We start from the raw sequence: 17,958 nt of genomic DNA, 5'->3' as shown, positions 1-17,958 counted from the left end.
AATAAATAACACATTGGGGTCATGCTGAAGACAACAGACAGCAGCCGAGGCTTCAGGTGGAGCTGGAAACATCACCTGATAAAGAAAAAAAGACAATAGACTGAATGAAAAACAGAAGTCTCCTTCGTTGCACATTTTGGCCAATCAGAAACCTCCTTTGTTCATTTGAGACTTTTGACCAATCAGAAACCCTTTCTTTCCCCAATCACCGATCAGGTGACTGATCAGGTGACCATACAGTATTGCACTACTGTATGGTCCATCCCTGTCCATTTTTCGGACCATAAGGCACACTGGATTATAAGGCGTATTGTCAATAAACAGGTCTGTTTTCATAAATAAAGCACATCAGATTATAAGGGGCATTAAGCAAAAAAACAAACAAACAGTCAAATAAGTCAAACTTTACTCAACTCATTCTTCTTGCTTCCTCCACTTCTGTACCATTGATTCATTAATGTTGAATTCTCTCACAGCTGCTCTATTCCCATGTTCTACTGCGTGACGGATAGCCTTGAGTTTGAAATTCTCTTCGTAAGCATGTGTTATGGAAATTTTAACAATAACCTGCAACACACCCAGTGCACTCAATTTGAAGTGGTTTAATTAACACGTTGCAATGTGGAGAAAATATTCACATCAAGCACCAAACAGTTTTCTGAGGATGGACACCACCCTGAACTCTTTTATACCTTCCCAGAACACTCTCAAACAAAGAACATTCCACATCCTCTTATATTTCACTATACCTTCAGTCCCATTCTTAAAACCTCCTCCCTCACAGAGAGAATTATGACCTTGTTTTCTGCCGTCACCTAAGGATTTACATCCCTGATAAGCAGTCTCCCATTACAATGGCCTCACTGTGTGTGTAGAGCATAAGGCCCACTTGTAGTGCACATGCATACAACTAAGGAGTGCTCTTGCTATACTAAAGTGATAGGATTAAAATATGTGATTAATACATGATGAAAGAAACCTGCCACCACACATGTCTCTTAACAGGTGCCATTTGGGGGTCCTTATACACACAATACGGTAATATAATGTTGACGCACAGTATGTATTACTCCATGAGACTCCTGACAACGGTAGTCGTAATGCTCCAACAATCCATCAAGCGGTGCGGCTTCGTAGCTTACCAAAGTAGTACTAAAACATTTTTTGACAGATTTTTGAGTGCCGTGTACCACATAAAATCGGTTTGAGGTCAGTAAGACCAACCAGAATTCATACATAAGGTGCACTGGATTATATGCACTTTTTTTTTTAGAAAAAAGGATAAAAGGATTTTAAATGCGTCTTATAGTCCGAAAAATACAGTATATGACCTTTAACATATGAACTATATATTCTTAACCCCTGTATTTATTTTAATGCTTTGTGTTTGCTTTTGAACATCTGTGGAGAAACTTTATATATTGGAAGTTAGATTTTAACAAGCATGCAATGATTATATTTAAATCAGATGGTCATATTTTTAAACATGTATCTGACAGAGGCAATACCACACATTCAGACACGGTAGTAGATGGTGTAGATGGTGGTTTTAATACGATATGTGCTAGTCTAATTTGGTAGTACGAGGTCAACATTGACCTTCTGTGTTGTTAGATATAACAGTTGAAAAGCCATTAAGGATCAAATCAGCTTCTAAATAATTTTATGGTTTTTCTCCCTCTGCTTGCTTCTTTTTGGGTCGGGAGTTAATTCTACAAGACATGCTGTGTAAGTAAACAAACAACAACAGTTTGGTCTGCATTTCTTCAAAGATCATATTGTGGCTTGCAGGCCACCAGGAGAGATGAGTCCTCCGTCACAGATGGTGTGGTCAGTGAAAATGGTCACTTGCAGGGTTAAGCTCATTGCATCTCCATCCCACATCCACTGCCACTGTACTTAAGGGAAGATGGGACAATGTTAAAGACTTTCTTCTGAACTTACATTTAGATCACCTAAATCCATTACAGACATTCAGGCAGCAATGCCTGGACTGGAAACAAATAGTCTTTAAAATATTACAACATACCAGCTTCTGTGTTTGAATGCAAAACAAATGTGTTGTTTAAACTAGAGACTGCACTCGTGACTGAACAATAAATACATTTTATTTTGATTATATAAGTAATGTAGCTTGCAAAACAAAATTGTGGAAAGCTTAAACATAGTTTTAGGAATAATTACATCTTTGACTTTGTTTCATTGTAAGATTATAACAGTGATGGCAATATAGTTGTTGTTGTTCAGCAAAACAGTGTCCAGTATGTTGGCTGATGTACTTTTTTGCATTTTAAAATAAAAGTTGGGCTGATTTTAACACCATTAAAACAAGTGTTGTAAGTTATTCTTTTTTTAATCATACTTGCATACAGTGTTATATTAATATAAGTGCTTTACTAGAAATTTCAAAGATGATAAAACATCAGGTAAAGTTAGTACTGCACAGTCAGAAACATCAAGCTATTCTTAGTACTGTATACATACAATGAATAAGTTGTCCTAACATAGTCATCTTAAGTAAGCTTTACTTAGTTGAGGCAACGAGTTTGCATAGTTTTTTTAAGTTCTGGGAACTAATGAGGTTGTACAGTGTAAAAGATGTAACAGCAAAGCAAGAGAAATATAAACTGTTTATATTTCAACACTGGGGCAGCGCTTATCTAAATATATCATAGTTACATGGGCTGAGGGTTTTAAAAAAATGTGTTACTGTGGCTGGTTAGTACGGTTAATTCTGGCTTTCGTGGAAGAAAGTTATGTGATGTAATGTTGGTGAACGTCAGATTAGTGTTAGTTTGCTCTGCAGGTCGTTCATGCTATCATGGCTAGAGTCCTGCTGTTCGTTATCCTTCTCTGTAAGTTAAACTTCCTGTGAAATTCTTTTATTTTCATTTTTTCTGCTCTTACATTTGATGTGTTCAGTTTATATTTTTGTTAGGTGTTGCTATTATTATGCTTTGTACATACTATACATTATTAATGCATACTTATGTTTAATACATAATAAGATTGATTCAAGATTCATATCATTATACATGTTTTCTTCAACTTCAACAGATTATTTTCATGGAATTAAAGCACAAGGTTAGTGTAATAAATTTAATTATACACACACACACACACAGACGCACACACTTATGTTAATCAGTGTATCAGCTGTTTGCTTTGTTACTTTGAAACGTCTCCACAATAGCTCATCATGAAATATTTACATCTGAAATTGCAGCCAGTGTTCCACCTTTACTGAGCGTGAGTCCACCTGCGATCACAGAGACGGACTCAGTCACACTGAGCTGTCAAACTCCATCATCTGTTTCTGTGTCTCAGTGTGATTTCTACACTGCAAGCCAGAAACTGTCCAAAGGTTCCTCCTGTGTGCAGACACTGACAGCGACTGAGCTACTAAAGATCACACAGAAGAGTTTACCTGCTGAGGTTGAAGTGAGATGTTCTTACACTGTGCAAACTTATACTTTTAAATTTACATCTCCTGACAGTGAGCCATCCACCATCAACATAAACAGTGAGTGAAGAAATGACAATTAAATTTGCATTATAGGTTAAACATTTATAGACGTAAATACTTTACATTTACATGCTTACTTTGGTATTGTAAATCTATTATCAAAAATATTTTATGTACATCAAATTTACTTATTAAAATTTACATATGTTTTATTTAACAGACCTTCGTCCACCTAAACTGACAGTGAGCCCGCTGATGATCACAGAGACAGACTCAGTCACACTGAACTGTCAGAATCCTCTTCCTGTCTCTCAGTGTTATTTCATCATTTCAGGAGATAAAACTGCCAAAACAGCTTCTTGTCTGCAGACTCTGACAGGGTCTGAATTTCTGTCATGGACACGTCAACGTTCACCTGTTACAGTTGAACTGACCTGTTACTATCTTTATATATATAAATCTCCACTGAGTAACATGTCACCAGTCACCATACAGAGTGAGTAAACACTTTAACGATGGGCTAATGTTAGAATGTGTAACTAAATAATTACTTCAATATACAATGCTGCAAATGAAAGATAAGTGAGGTGTGAGAACATTTTTCACCACCAATATAATAAGTAAAACCACCTAAACATTTTCTGTCATTGATTATTTTTGTATATTTGCTTATTCAGTTCAACAAATGTTTACATTTTTTTCAGTTCCTTGGCCTGAAATTAATGTGCATCCACCTCTGATCACAGAGACAGACTCAGTCACACTGAGCTGTCAGACTCCATCATCTGTTTCTGTGTCTCAGTGTGATTTCTACACTGCAAGCCAGAAACTGTCCAAAGGTTCCTCCTGTGTGCAGACACTGACAGCGACTGAGCTACTAAAGATCACACAGAAGAGTTTACCTGCTGAGGTTGAAGTGAGATGTTCTTACACTGTGCAAACTTATACTTTTAAATTTACATCTCCTGACAGTGAGCCATCCACCATCAACATAAACAGTGAGTGAAGAAATGACAATTAAATTTGCATTATAGGTTAAACATTTATAGACGTAAATACTTTACATTTACATGCTTACTTTGGTATTGTAAATCTATTATTCACAATATTTTATGTACATCAAATTTACTTATTAAAATTTACATATGTTTTATTTAACAGACCTTCGTCCACCTAAACTGACAGTGAGCCCGCTGATGATCACAGAGACAGACTCAGTCACACTGAACTGTCAGAATCCTCTTCCTGTCTCTCAGTGTTATTTCATCATTTCAGGAGATAAAACTGCCAAAACAGCTTCTTGTCTGCAGACTCTGACAGGGTCTGAATTTCTGTCATGGACACGTCAACGTTCACCTGTTACAGTTGAACTGACCTGTTACTATCTTTATATATATAAATCTCCACTGAGTAACATGTCACCAGTCACCATACAGAGTGAGTAAACACTTTAACGATGGGCTAATGTTAGAATGTGTAACTAAATAATTACTTCAATATACAATGCTGCAAATGAAAGATAAGTGAGGTGTGAGAACATTTTTCACCACCAATATAATAAGTAAAACCACCTAAACATTTTCTGTCATTGATTATTTTTGTATATTTGCTTATTCAGTTCAACAAATGTTTACATTTTTTTCAGTTCCTTGGCCTGAAATTAATGTGCATCCACCTCTGATCACAGAGACAGACTCAGTCACACTGAGCTGTCAGACTCCATCATCTGTTTCTGTGTCTCAGTGTGATTTCTACATTGCAAGCCAGAAACTGTCCAAAGGTTCCTCCTGTGTGCAGACACTGACAGGGACTGAGCTGCTGAAGATTGCACAGAACAGTTTACCTGCTGAGGTTGAAGTGAGATGTTCTTACACTTTACAAACGTATACTTTTAAACGTACATCTCCTGACAGCGAGCCATCCACCATCAACATAATCGGTGAGTGAAGAAATGACCATGAACAGTTTATGGTTCAGTAATGCTTATTAATGCTTATGGGCTGGAATGACTAATATCTCAGTGCACTCTGCTATCATAAATATTGTATGTAAATTATCTAATTTGTATGCAAATATATTTAATTAATCTAACATATACTTGAATCTTCCAGATCTTCGTCCACCTAAACTGACAGTGAGCCCACAGATGATCACAGAGACAGACTCAGTCACAGTGAACTGTCAGACTCCATCATCTGTTCCTGTGTCTCAGTGTTATTTCATCATTTCAGGAGATAAACCTGATAAAGCAGCTCCTTGTCTGCAGACTCTGACAGGGTCTCAATTTCTGTCATGGACACGTCAAAGTTCACCTGTTACACTTGAAATGACCTGTTATTACCTTAATATACAGAAATCTCCAGTCAGTAACATGTCACCAATCATCATACAGAGTGAGTAAATTTTTTTTTACAATGGGCTAATGTTAGAATGTTTAACTAAATAATTACTTTAATATACAAAGCTGCTCATAAAATGGAGGATAAGTGAGGTGTATAGACATTTTTCATGACTAATATAAAAGGTAAAACTAACAAAAGATTTTCTCTCATTGATCTTATTTTATGAAAAAAGCAATATTTAGTTATTTAACTCAACAACTGTTTACATTTTTAGCTCCTCGGCCTGAACTGACAGTGAATCCAGCTGTGATCACAGAAACAGACTCAGTCACAGTGAACTGTCAGACTCCATCATCTGTTTCTGTGACTCAGTGTTTTTTGTACTTCATGAGAAGAAGAAAATCTACATCCATATCCTGTCAGAAGACACTTAGAGCAACTGAGATCATCTTTATGGCACAGCAGAGTTCACCTGCTGAGGTTCAAGTGGCATGTTTTTACATGACAGAGCGTAAAGGAGGACAATACCAGTCTCCTCACAGCATCATATCCTCCATTAGTATACAATGTAAGTGCCTGTACTGTTTTTCCACACAGTCTGCACATATAGTTTTAGGTTTTACAAGCCAAAAACATAAGCCAAAACTGACTTTTACACAGCTGTATTTTAAATTAACCAGGAATAACTGTGCAGTATTACAGTGCAGTTAGACCTCTCAGGACCTCTCAGGAACAGTTACAAGCTGCACCTGATGAGGTGCAGCTCTTGTAACTGTTCCCAGAATTGGATGTGTGCCGAGCCTGCTTTGAATTATTGTGATAATTTTAAACCATCTGCCTATTGACCTGAGGTCAATTACAACTGTTAATATATCCAACATAGACAAAACGCTTTTTTATTCTCCCAGGCCTGCACTTCAAAGGGGCTATCTGGTCTTTAACTCTCTGGGGTCCAGGGTATAATTTGCAGTTTTTGACTACTTTTGATTTTACCTCTATATTTCACCCTTAAAAACTGTTAATCTTGACTTGTTTGGTATCATTATTTTCAGCACAACCTCAAATATCTGAAATTGGAGGTTTTTTTTTTTCGTTTTGACATACTATATTAGCACAATTGATCTAAATTCAGAGAAAAAAAATTAAAATCCGAATAGAAAAAAGTTATATTTTTTACTGTAAAAACCACAAACATGTTTAATGAATCAGTTTCATAACTTGAAATCAAATATAAATTGTACATTTCTGAAAATTATGCACAAGTTATATGTTACTATTTATCTCAAAATGCAGCCAAGGCTTCAGGCGTTTTAATATAACCATTTAAAACTATTTACACAACAATCAGGTGTTCTGCATCAAATAAGAAGGCACACAAATTATTTGTGCCACTCCAAAAATAGTGTCTGTCCACTATAAGACAGAGGAGAATACCACAGGCCTAAACCCTGCAGGTCTGGCAGCAGGAGATGTATCAGTCCAGTTTTCCATGTGGAGACAGCGTTTAGACTGGAAACTGCCTTTGGTGGCTTTTTTGGAGCAACTGTGACATTCAGCAGTATAACTGACACACAATACAAAACAATAACTACACAACACACTAACTATAGCCTCCAAACACGCTAAACGTCACTAATGTCTCACATATGAAAACTCGCTCTCTCTCTTTCTTTTGCTCGCACACTTTCACCGGGCATCACTCCTAAAACTGCCCCCTCTTCCTAAACAACCAAATGCCACATGTTGCCATATCATTTGTTTTTGATTGGCTGACATTGTAAACTTTAACACCAATAGGAAAGGGGTGTTTCTTTTTTCACTTGCAAGCCAAGAGTGTTTGCTAGCTTCTTCCCGCTGTAAACACCACTGTTTTGTTCAGAAAAAAGCATTGCGTGTATTTTTTATCATAACTCTGGTTTTACGTGGCCCATCAAAACAATTAAAACACTGGTACATAGTTTGAAGGCCACACTTTCAACCAAAGTTTAAATGGAAACTGGGTCGCTGCATCTTGTTGCTGTGTCATCTTAAATTGGTCATGTGATTTTGACATGCCAGCGCATCCATCCACCCAAGAGGGTTAAGTCTGACGTTGTTAGCCTTGTCTGGGCCCAAACTCCGCTGCAGGTCCACTGTGGCATCACTCAGAGTTGAAAAACTGTCTAAATTCTTTCATTTGTAATAAAATGATGAGTGTGGCTGCTCTAGCAGGTGTAACAATTAAGTTTAACACCCAGGCATCCATAAAAATTTAATTTATGACATTTAACGGAGTTTGAAGTTAGCAGGGAGTTAGCTCCCCAGCTTTGATCTAAATATAATATACCATGTCCTGACTGACAGATTTCTGAAACAAATTAAGACGTACAGCTCTGCTATCATTTCTGACATATATGAAGACAGAAAACTAAACAGAAGTGATGATTATAGGGTTACTGAAGTTGGCTAGCTGGTATATGATGTGCTACGTGATCGCTAGCGACACAGCTCTGTTAGCATAATATAAACAGTGAAGCTGGAGGATGAACGCTAACTTTTTTCCACTCGATAAAAGTTAACATTAGGATTCTTCAGTGACAAATGCAATCGCATGGCAGGTTGCTGTAAACGGATCAAACTTCAGTCAGGATAACAACTGAGATAATTCATCCACAATACAAGGTTAGTCATTAATGTACTGCTTCCTGGGTCTGGGCTGTAGTTACATCGTAAGGTTTTAAAAACTGAGCTTTAAAATTATTAGCGGTAATAAAAACTGAGAGAGGCCGACAGTGGTCACTGACTGTTTTCAGGTGCTTGTTCAGATTAAGTAGAACAAGATACAAAGCATTAAAACACTTTAAAAACACAAAAGCCTTATTAAATGCAGGGTAGTTTGGGCCCGGAAGGAGGATTCGTCACGTCATCACCTAAAGACTGGATTGAATTGCTTTACTTTGTTATGTTTTACTGCTTTAGCTGCAGTAAGGCGTTATATACCGACATTGGCTTTTTCTTAATGTTTCTTTTTTTCTTTTTTGCAAGAAGCAAATTGAGTTACATGAAATGAATGCTATATATAAAAATTACCATTGCCAATGTCATATTAGAATGAAACAGCTGCATACAGGACTGGAAATAATTTCTGATATTATTTTACAAATAACACTGAATACATTTCTTAGTTCCTTAGTGTGGAAATTTCACTGAGCTATGAAAAAAATCTTTTGGATTTTTAAATTTCACATTTTGACATTTGTTAAATCAATCAGATCTGACTACTTTGAGCACTTTCACCACATCTGCTCCTATTTCTATGAAAGACCGAAGAAGAAACAGAATTACAGGTAAGATTTTTAAAAGTGACTTAAAAAGTTGATTTTTGTGAACACATATATTCGTTTCTTAATGTGAAAATTTTAATGAGCTGTCAAGAAATTCTTTTTGATTTTTATAATTTGACAAAAAAAATAGGTTTTAAAAAAAGGAATCCATCAGACCTGAATACTTTGAGGATTTTCACAACATCTACTCCTATTTCTATAAAAATCCAAAGAAGAAACAGAATTACAGGTAAGATTTTAAAACGGAATATAAAAGTTTATTGTTGTGGTTTTTAATGTTTGATTAAGTACACTTTCTAGGCACTAAAGGAAATATTTCTCCTGGGATCTCACTAGAGGCAGCCTCCCCTTCTTTTGTTCCTGGGGTAACTCTCACAGCTGTGAGCAATTTTACTGCTGGTGACACAACTCTTACAGATCCAGCAACTGATGATGGAATGACAGGTAGACCTAATTTTACTATTTTTATTAAAGAACATATATATATATATATATATATATATATATATATATAATGTACCGGTGTTCTGACCAACCATCCTACTTCGGCAAAACGTCCCACTGTAACTAGTTTATGCACATTTCTGCAAATTTAAGAAGGTATGACGGTTTGCCACTTAACTTTGCCCATCAGAGTATGCTTGTAGCTCATAGTCATAAAGCCAGGACGGTTTGCCACTTCATTTTACCTGTTAAAGTATGCTTGTAGGTAACACTCATTTGCATTTCTTACTTGGAATTTCTGAGACCACTATATAAGAAGAATGGGATGGGCAAAACTTCAGTATCTTCAATGTACTATTGCTGTGTGATTTTTATTCCTATTAATGAATGCTACTCCACATGATTATTAACAGACAACAAAAAAAACATATTACTGATACAGAAGTAGTTTTCTATACGAGATCACAGCAAAAAGTGCAGTCTTACCTGATGTCATGTCATATGTTACTCATTTTATATTAAGATTTAAAAATCGATTTGGTATTGGTATGGAGAGTAACATTCAGTAATAGTAATAAATCACACAGCAATAGTACATTCTTGTAGTTGTAAAGCATGACAATATATTAAGTAATCCAAAGTATCCAGAATACGTTACTGTCATTGAGTAGCTTAACGGTGTATGTTACAAAATACATGTATTCTGTAATCTGTAATGGAATAAATTTTAAAAGTGACCTTCCCAGTACAGTAACCTACAGAACATATGTGTAAACAAGTTTTTGTGTGCTCCAAATCACTAAAAACCGAATTAAACAAATGCTTCTTGAGAATGAGCCATCTGTGTCACATTGCCATAGTAAGTTTCAAGGTGTTTTTACCCTGTTAAACAGTTTCCTTTTAAAATGCGAAATAACCTCCTCTTTTAAAGCATCAAAAATTATATGGATAATCGGAGCAGTTGTGACAGTGGATGTCCTCCTGCTTGTACTGCCTGTTCTCCTTACGCAAACCGGCATTGGTAAGAAAACAAATCCATACATACAGTACATTTCATTTCAATACAATTTAATTTCAGATGACGTTTTCTTGCAATAAAACATTATCTATGATTTCTTGATGATTATATAATGTTTTGTTTTGTTTTCCAGTGAAATGTGGTTCCAAGATTTAAGTAATGTCATCTCAAGTTGGCCACCAGTAGTACCAGTCTACGCCTTATGTTCTTTCTGGCCACCACAGCCCTTGTGTTTCAAATTAACTCAAACAGAACTTTTCCGATAGTGCGTATTGACCTGACTACTAAGGTTGACCAAAAATGGTTTTGTTGTGGCTGCTGCACTGTCTTTAAAATGTAAACTTTTGTCTGTCATTTTTTACTTCTATTGGTAGCAATAGATATCAGGACGAACATTATATATATTATAGTTATCATTTATTATTATATATAATATCACCTAATGCAGCGGTTCACAAACTTTTTTTGCTAGGCCCCCCTTTGTTTCACAAGAAAAATGTTTGTTTTTCCGTTTACGTGTGGACGAGGAATACAGAGTTTGTCACGCAACGTCAAAGGTATGTGCCTTTTTTTACATCATGCTGTGCGCCACATTATTGTTTACATGAGATGAATTGCAGAATGGCAGATAGAGACAAAATACTGTTAATCTGACTATCTTCTGGTTTTACACGCTTACATATACTAGGGCTGCCACGATTAGTCGACTAGTCACGATTACGTCGACTATCAAAATCGGCGACGACTAATTTAATAGTCGACGCGCCGTTTGAAGCTTTGTAAGATCATAAAAGACACAGGAATAAGTAGTAGGATTTAAGAGTGCAATAACGGACTGAAACAGAAGATGGCAGCACTGCATGTACAAGGATGCCAGCTACCGTTAAACCCCGAAGAAGAAGAAGCTGTGTCCCAGAATTCATAGCGCGACCCAGCTCAGTTTCCAACAATCGCGGCAGCTAGTTAGTTTTAATATTACTCTTATTATTCTTTCTTGGTCACAAAATACACGTTTAACATATTTTCAGGCAAGAATGTGGCTGTGTAAACCTCAAATATCGGCTCAGTTTATCAGGACACCACATATTTTCAAAAGTACTCGGACGTTTTCCGAGACGTCTGTTACCCACCAGCTCGATAGCTAGCCGGGGTCCAAGCCTCACTAGAGCCGGTGAGAACACCGGATTCTGGGCAAATTGTTTTCAAACCCACCGCCGTCTTTCGCTACTCAGATTAAACATGATATATAAGTCACTCAGATAACTTAAAAAGTTATTGTTTGGCTTGTTTTAGTATTTAATTTGTTCCTGAGTAAATCGGTTTGGCTGAGATTAAAGTTATAGTTTTTACACAGACAACTGATTATCAGAAGTGTGAGATGCTCGAGAATATACTCTGGTGTCCTGTTATATTTTAGATAGCAAGGAGCAGACGGCTGAGTTTATTAAACTTCACCGAAACAATCTGCAAATTTCATTAAAAGTTTAATAAACTATCATCTTGTCTTTATTTTTAGTTAGCACATACCTTAAACACTTAAAGCTGTAAGCTAATGATAGTTATATAAGAGCAGATGCATGCTGGTGCAATAAGCTGTACGTTTTACGTCCAATGGATGCATGATCTGATTAGTCGACTAATCGCAAAAATAATCGGTGACTAGTCGACTATCAAAACAGTCGTTTGTGGCAGCCCTAACATATACACACGCAGTTACTGTCCCTCCATTTAGAAAGGCAGAGGCGTCACGGTCTAATTATTTTATGTGTAGTTGTTTTTTTCCTGTGTAATAATATTCAACATTGCTATCAATACATTTTTCAAAAAATGCCTCTCTGTGCAAAATGGGTTCAAAAACATAAACAACTGTGGGATACTGTTTGTCTGGGATTTGAACCGGGGGAACAAATCGTGGCAGGATCAGCCTGATATTATTTACACACAATTACACACTGGGAACTCTGACCTAATGTATAATGTATATATTATATATAATTATATATTATACATAATGTTCTTCCTCTCTCCACCCCCCTTTTTGCACAAGTCGAGGAGCGTGTCAGGTTGCATTTTTCTGTGTGTTATACTTGTATAACTATGCATGTGACGAATAAAGAACCTTGAATGAAGAATGTATGTAAACGTATACCATAGTCATAGACTGTGTAAGTCAGGGGTGTCCAAACTTTTTTCACTGAGGGCCACATACATAAAAATATAGGAGGGGCTGGGCCAGTTACTAGAAATTAGGTATATAACCTTAACTTTACTGTATTAAAGTTAGAAAAATCACTTAAAAGTGGTCAAATGTGTTATATTGTTGAATATAATTAAAGACAAAACTGCCTTCATCACAGCTTTCCATAAATGGATCTTTATTGATTTATTCAGAAAAAGCTTTGGTAGCTCATTCTCAGAACAGCAGCCTCAGATTTCTTCTTAGACAGAAGATTTACAGCACAGAGAAAAAAAAACAATAAAGGGGAAAATGGGACGGGTACATTTCAAGTTTGTTATACAAGTTATTAGGCTTAGCAACACATCTATTAACTTTCATTTGAATCCGTTATCAACATTAACAGACTGAACTGGACTTAATAACAGGAGTGCAAATAATTTCAGTAAATTATTCTGGTGAATATCAGCTGCGCTGGGTATGTAAATCGGGCCATCCAGCTGTGGTGCTGATCGCCACTCGTGGTAAAAATCCAGACAAATGTCACTTGATCAAGGAGCAGATCTGCACAGTTGCAGTTTAATGTTGGCTGACAAGTCTTCAATGCGTCGCACAACTGTATTTCTGGACATGCTGACGTTGTTGAAGCACTTTTTCCGGGCACATTATTTCGGTGACTTTAACGAGGCCATGTTTTATGAGGTCTCCATCTGAAAAAGGCTTGCCATGTCTCGCAATGAGTTGGGCGACCTCATAGCTGGCTACTGGAGCCTTTTCCTGGACAATTTGAGCACGAAAAAAATACTGTTGCTGACCCTGCAGGACAGCTACCATTTGCTTTAATTTCTGCAGTGTAGGATGCATAGGCCTGATGTTTGGTTTCATAATGATGTTGTACATTATACTCTTTCATAACTGCCAGTTTCAGTGCAGATCAAACAGACACACTTCCCCTTGAATTCTTTGAAGAAATATTCACTCTCCCACCGTGTCTGAAATTTTCTGCACTTACTTTCTACCTTTCGCTTCTTTGGTTCTGCCATGTTTAGTACCTTGGGGGTAAATTTCTTCTGTGATTGTCCTTTTTGGTGGAGCAACTGCCTTGATCAACAGCAGCTCCCCCTGATGTTAAAACTAAGAAGTGCAATACACTCAAGCAAAAGTTGAAGTGCGGGCCATATTCTATTCTATTTATAAAATTACTTGCGGGCCAATTAAAAATGGACCCCCTGGTGTAAGTGCTCCATAGATGTTCACCAAAAGTTGATTCTGTTCATCTGGATGTAGCATTTTCAGTGGGAGAAACATTTCGTCACTCATCCAAGTGACTGCAGTCTCAGCTGACTGCAGGTTTCACCAATCTTATAAACAGTACATTACCAGCCCACTGAAGGAACAATGGGCGCCCCTAGCGCCGCTGGATGCGCCTGAACACTTCCTGGTTGCTGGGCCAGGGCCTGGGGCACCAATGGTCCGGGCCGATTCCCTTGCCTGCTCACGGAGGGGGGAGTAGGTTCAGCCGTATGGCTCCCCGGCCTCAGTCTGGCGATAGGGGTATGTGGTGGGGCGTGTTCTGCGATGCCGCTGCAGGTGAGATGGACTCTCCTGCACAGCATCTACAATCACGCCTTGCTGGCTTAAAACCTGTGCTCTGCTTGTGTTGTTGTTGTTGTTGGTGATGATGATGTGTACAGCTGGCAGAGGGAAACCTGCTGTCATGGCTAGCAGAGTGAGCCGTGTGGAGGAAATAAATGAGGAGCCAAAAGCAGGCACTTGCTGAGATGCGAATTAGGTTTATTGCAAAATAAAACACAAGGTGAAAATGGCAAAACGGAAATAAAGATAATCTATACTGGGGAAAACTAAATGGCAAACCTGAACACGAAGGAAGGTGTGCGAAGGCACATGAAGGTTGAAAGCAGGAAGAACACACGGTAGATGCACAGATGGACCAGCGATCATCACACGAGTTGACACGAATTAAATACACACTGAAGAACACAGGGAAATTACACACAAGTGGGCAACACAGCTGGACCTGATGAGATTTAGAGGAAGCAAAACTGAATACACTGACATAAGACATGGACCTTCAAAGTAAAACAAGAAACAATTCACAAAGACGCAGACTTGACACTGAACTAAACCTACACTAAACACGAGGGCACAACACAAAACCTAAGAACAAAACCCTAAACCAGAATAAACTTAAACATAGAATTATAATAATAATCAACAAAGCATAACAAGAGAGTCAGAATACAAACCTGTCAAGAGATATATTCTATAGACACTTCTTCAGCTGAGAGTCAGAGAATGGAGACCTGTGATGGTAAATTTGATTATTTTTACTAAATCGAGTTTTAATGAGTCACTCACCAAAGTGAATCGGATTTTTTGAGTCATTTGATTCACTCAGTCAGTTGACCAGAGAGTGCAAAAAATGTACATTTTCACTCAAACTTAATTTGTTTCTCTTTTCATGTAAATCCTACTGCTAAGATGATAAAAGAAAACTACTATTTTATAGAGCAAAAAAAGAGCAAAAACATTTCTAAAATTAAGCAATTTCCTATCAAAATTTCTTAATAAACATTTATTTTGTTTATTTTTATTTTATTAGTATTTTCCTTAAATGTGTTAAATATATATTTTCTCATCTAAATGTCTACTGAGCTGTTATCCAGGGGCGGTAATGCACCTTAACATTGGTTGCCAACCAAGAAGAAGAAGAAGCTGTGAGCCAGGAGGGAGGGGGTTGTCCCTACCCGATCCGTACCGGAAACCCGATCGGTACCCCGCATGCGCGAAAGGTGTCTACTTCCGGTCGAGGCGTTTTACGATAGTTATGGGTCAGAGTATCTGTTAAGATGTTAAGAATAACAAGTATCTCTTAAAATGTTTCCGATAATGAAACATTTAATATAATGTAGACAAAAACAAAAAAATAAAAAGATAGTTACGGATCAGGACTCCCGATCCTTACTGCGCATGTGCAGGTGTTTTCTTCTTCTTCTGTTCGTTTAATGGCAGTTTAATCCCCAGTGTACGAGCATACCGCCACCTGTTGACTGAGCGAATGAACCCTATTGTAAACTGAATTAGCGTCATTACAAACGTGTGTTAAATTTGATTTAGTGATAATCGAGTGTGTTTATGCTTGTCTGTGTGGAGAGGATTGTTGCAAAAGTGATGATAATGTCCGCTATAACTGTCAATTGCCAGTAAACACTTCATCTGGCTGCTGAATCTTCACGTGACATATTACAAAGTCTGTATTATTAACTCTGTCATTAGGCACCATTCTTCTTATTTTACGGCGCTGTTGTTCAATCGGGGGACGCTCTCTGTTGAGGAGAAAAGCAAAAATTTTTTGTGGATACGGATTATTCATTGTTTAAATGTCCCGGTAGTCGACAAGGAGGCAGAGCTGTTGAGAAATGCTAGGAGCTAACTGGGCGCGTGTCATTCAAATATATTGAATGTCGCAATGTTGGCAAAGAAAGGAAGTGACGTAAGATTTGCGCATGCAGGGTACCGATCGGGTTTCCGGTACGGATTGGGTAGCGACAGGGGTGAGTGAGTGATTCGTTCGCTCTATGATTCAGCACAGGAGGGAGGGGGTGAGTGAGTCCTGAGTGATTCGCTTACCCTACGATTCAGCACAGGAAGGGAGGGGGTGAGTAGCTCAAATGTGCTGTTAGCATGTTAGCAGAGCGATGCTACTGTGAACCGAGGAGCTATTGTCTTGATGTGAGCTTCTACTCAGGGTTTTTTCTTCCAGTTCAGAGCAGAAATTTTTTTTGTTAAGATACTGGATGTTGTGTTTTTCTCCACAATTTTAATTATAAGCTAGATATATTGCTGCTAACAGCAACAGGGATGAGTCAGTGAGTCAGTCGCACTTGTGAATCATGATTCACGAGTCAGTAAAGTGTTTCTCGAGTATTGAACGATTCGTTCACGAATCGAACATCACTAATGGAGACACACACGCTGCAGTTTTACTTACAAGAGCAGTCACAGAGCGCTCGCACCCCAGAGTGTGGCTCAAGGACTCACACTCTGCCACTGCCCTGTGTCATATGCTGTGGGAGTGTCTGGTCGGGCATGGTCCAGGTTCCTGTCATCCGTCCTTTGGGGTGGAGTTGGCCAGCTCATCACCTGTTTTCAATCTCCGGGGCTCCACCTAGAGGGTTTTTAAGCCAGCACTGCCTGCCACTCCTCGCCAGTTCGTCCTGCTACCATCTGTGGTAAACTTGGCCTCCTCTGTGCTCAGACTCTGTATACCTGGATCATGGTTTAATGTGTTTTCTGTCTCCTGCATTCTTCAGATTCATCACCCGTCGCACTCACCAGTAGTGCTGGTTCCGTCTCCATCCTGTTTTTCCGTCTGCTCGGAACCCAAGGACCACATACACAACTTCTCCTCAGCCTGCCCTTCAGTCCATACTCTCCACCTCCTTGGAATCTGGACCGGACTCTCCCCACTCTCGATCCTCTCTGGAATGCTCCCATGGCAGCCTTTCCCCCCGCTTAATAACCAGGGTCTCCAAGTAAGCCCAAGACTATCCACTGTCACTCCATACCTCTGTCCCTTACTCGTTTGTCACTCAGTAACACCCTTCTCCTGTGTTTACAGAAAGTTCCCGTTCGAGTTCTCCCTGTGCTCTACGCCTGTTTCCCCGCCCACGGATTTCCCTTAGTTTCTGCGAATGGTTTCTGTTAAACCCAGTTCTGTTCATGTTTTTGTTCCTTCTAATAAATTATACATAGTTCGAGCAATTGAGTCTGCTTTTGAGTCCACCGCATCCTTGTTTGTGACACCCTGGTCTTTATTTATATACAAGGGTAATACAATAGTGAATACCTCTGTTCATAGACAGAGGAATGTTAGTGCGTATGTATGTGTATGTGTGTGATTCTGAAGGATGCGGCCCCTCTTCTTGTTAGGGAGTGAAGATAAGAGTGTTCAGCTCTCTTCCTGGTAGGGAGTGAAACTGCTTGTTCAGCTCTTATTATCGCTGTGGGAAGAAACTTATAAAAGACAACAGAACAAGTCTTGTAGTGAACAACAGTCTAAGTCATAGGTGTCAAACTCTGGCCTAATTACATTTGGCCCGCAAAGCCATACTAAATTACTATTAGAGCTGGCCTACTGGTATTATACAGCTAATATATATATATAG

The 17,958-nt window shown here is 38.3% G+C and overlaps 1 protein-coding gene and 1 long non-coding RNA gene across 2 annotated transcripts in view; both read left to right on the top strand.

Annotated features, from left to right (window-relative positions):
* LOC113016706 (uncharacterized) overlaps positions 1 to 17,958 on the top strand; it is a 91,870-nt gene that overhangs the window by 10,972 nt on the left and 62,940 nt on the right. The window lies entirely within an intron of this gene.
* On the top strand, positions 15,921 to 17,550 carry LOC145428787 (uncharacterized). Its single transcript, XR_013909109.1, has 3 exons — positions 15,921 to 17,022; positions 17,104 to 17,325; positions 17,412 to 17,550. It is a non-coding gene; the product is annotated as an uncharacterized LOC145428787 (long non-coding RNA).

This window comes from Astatotilapia calliptera, chromosome 5 (genome assembly GCF_964374335.1).
Source record: "Astatotilapia calliptera chromosome 5, fAstCal68.1, whole genome shotgun sequence".
In the NCBI taxonomy this organism is placed as follows: domain Eukaryota; kingdom Metazoa; phylum Chordata; class Actinopteri; order Cichliformes; family Cichlidae; genus Astatotilapia; species Astatotilapia calliptera.
The sequence above is the reverse complement of the archived record's forward strand: the minus strand, read 5'-3'. Positions and strand labels throughout refer to the sequence as shown.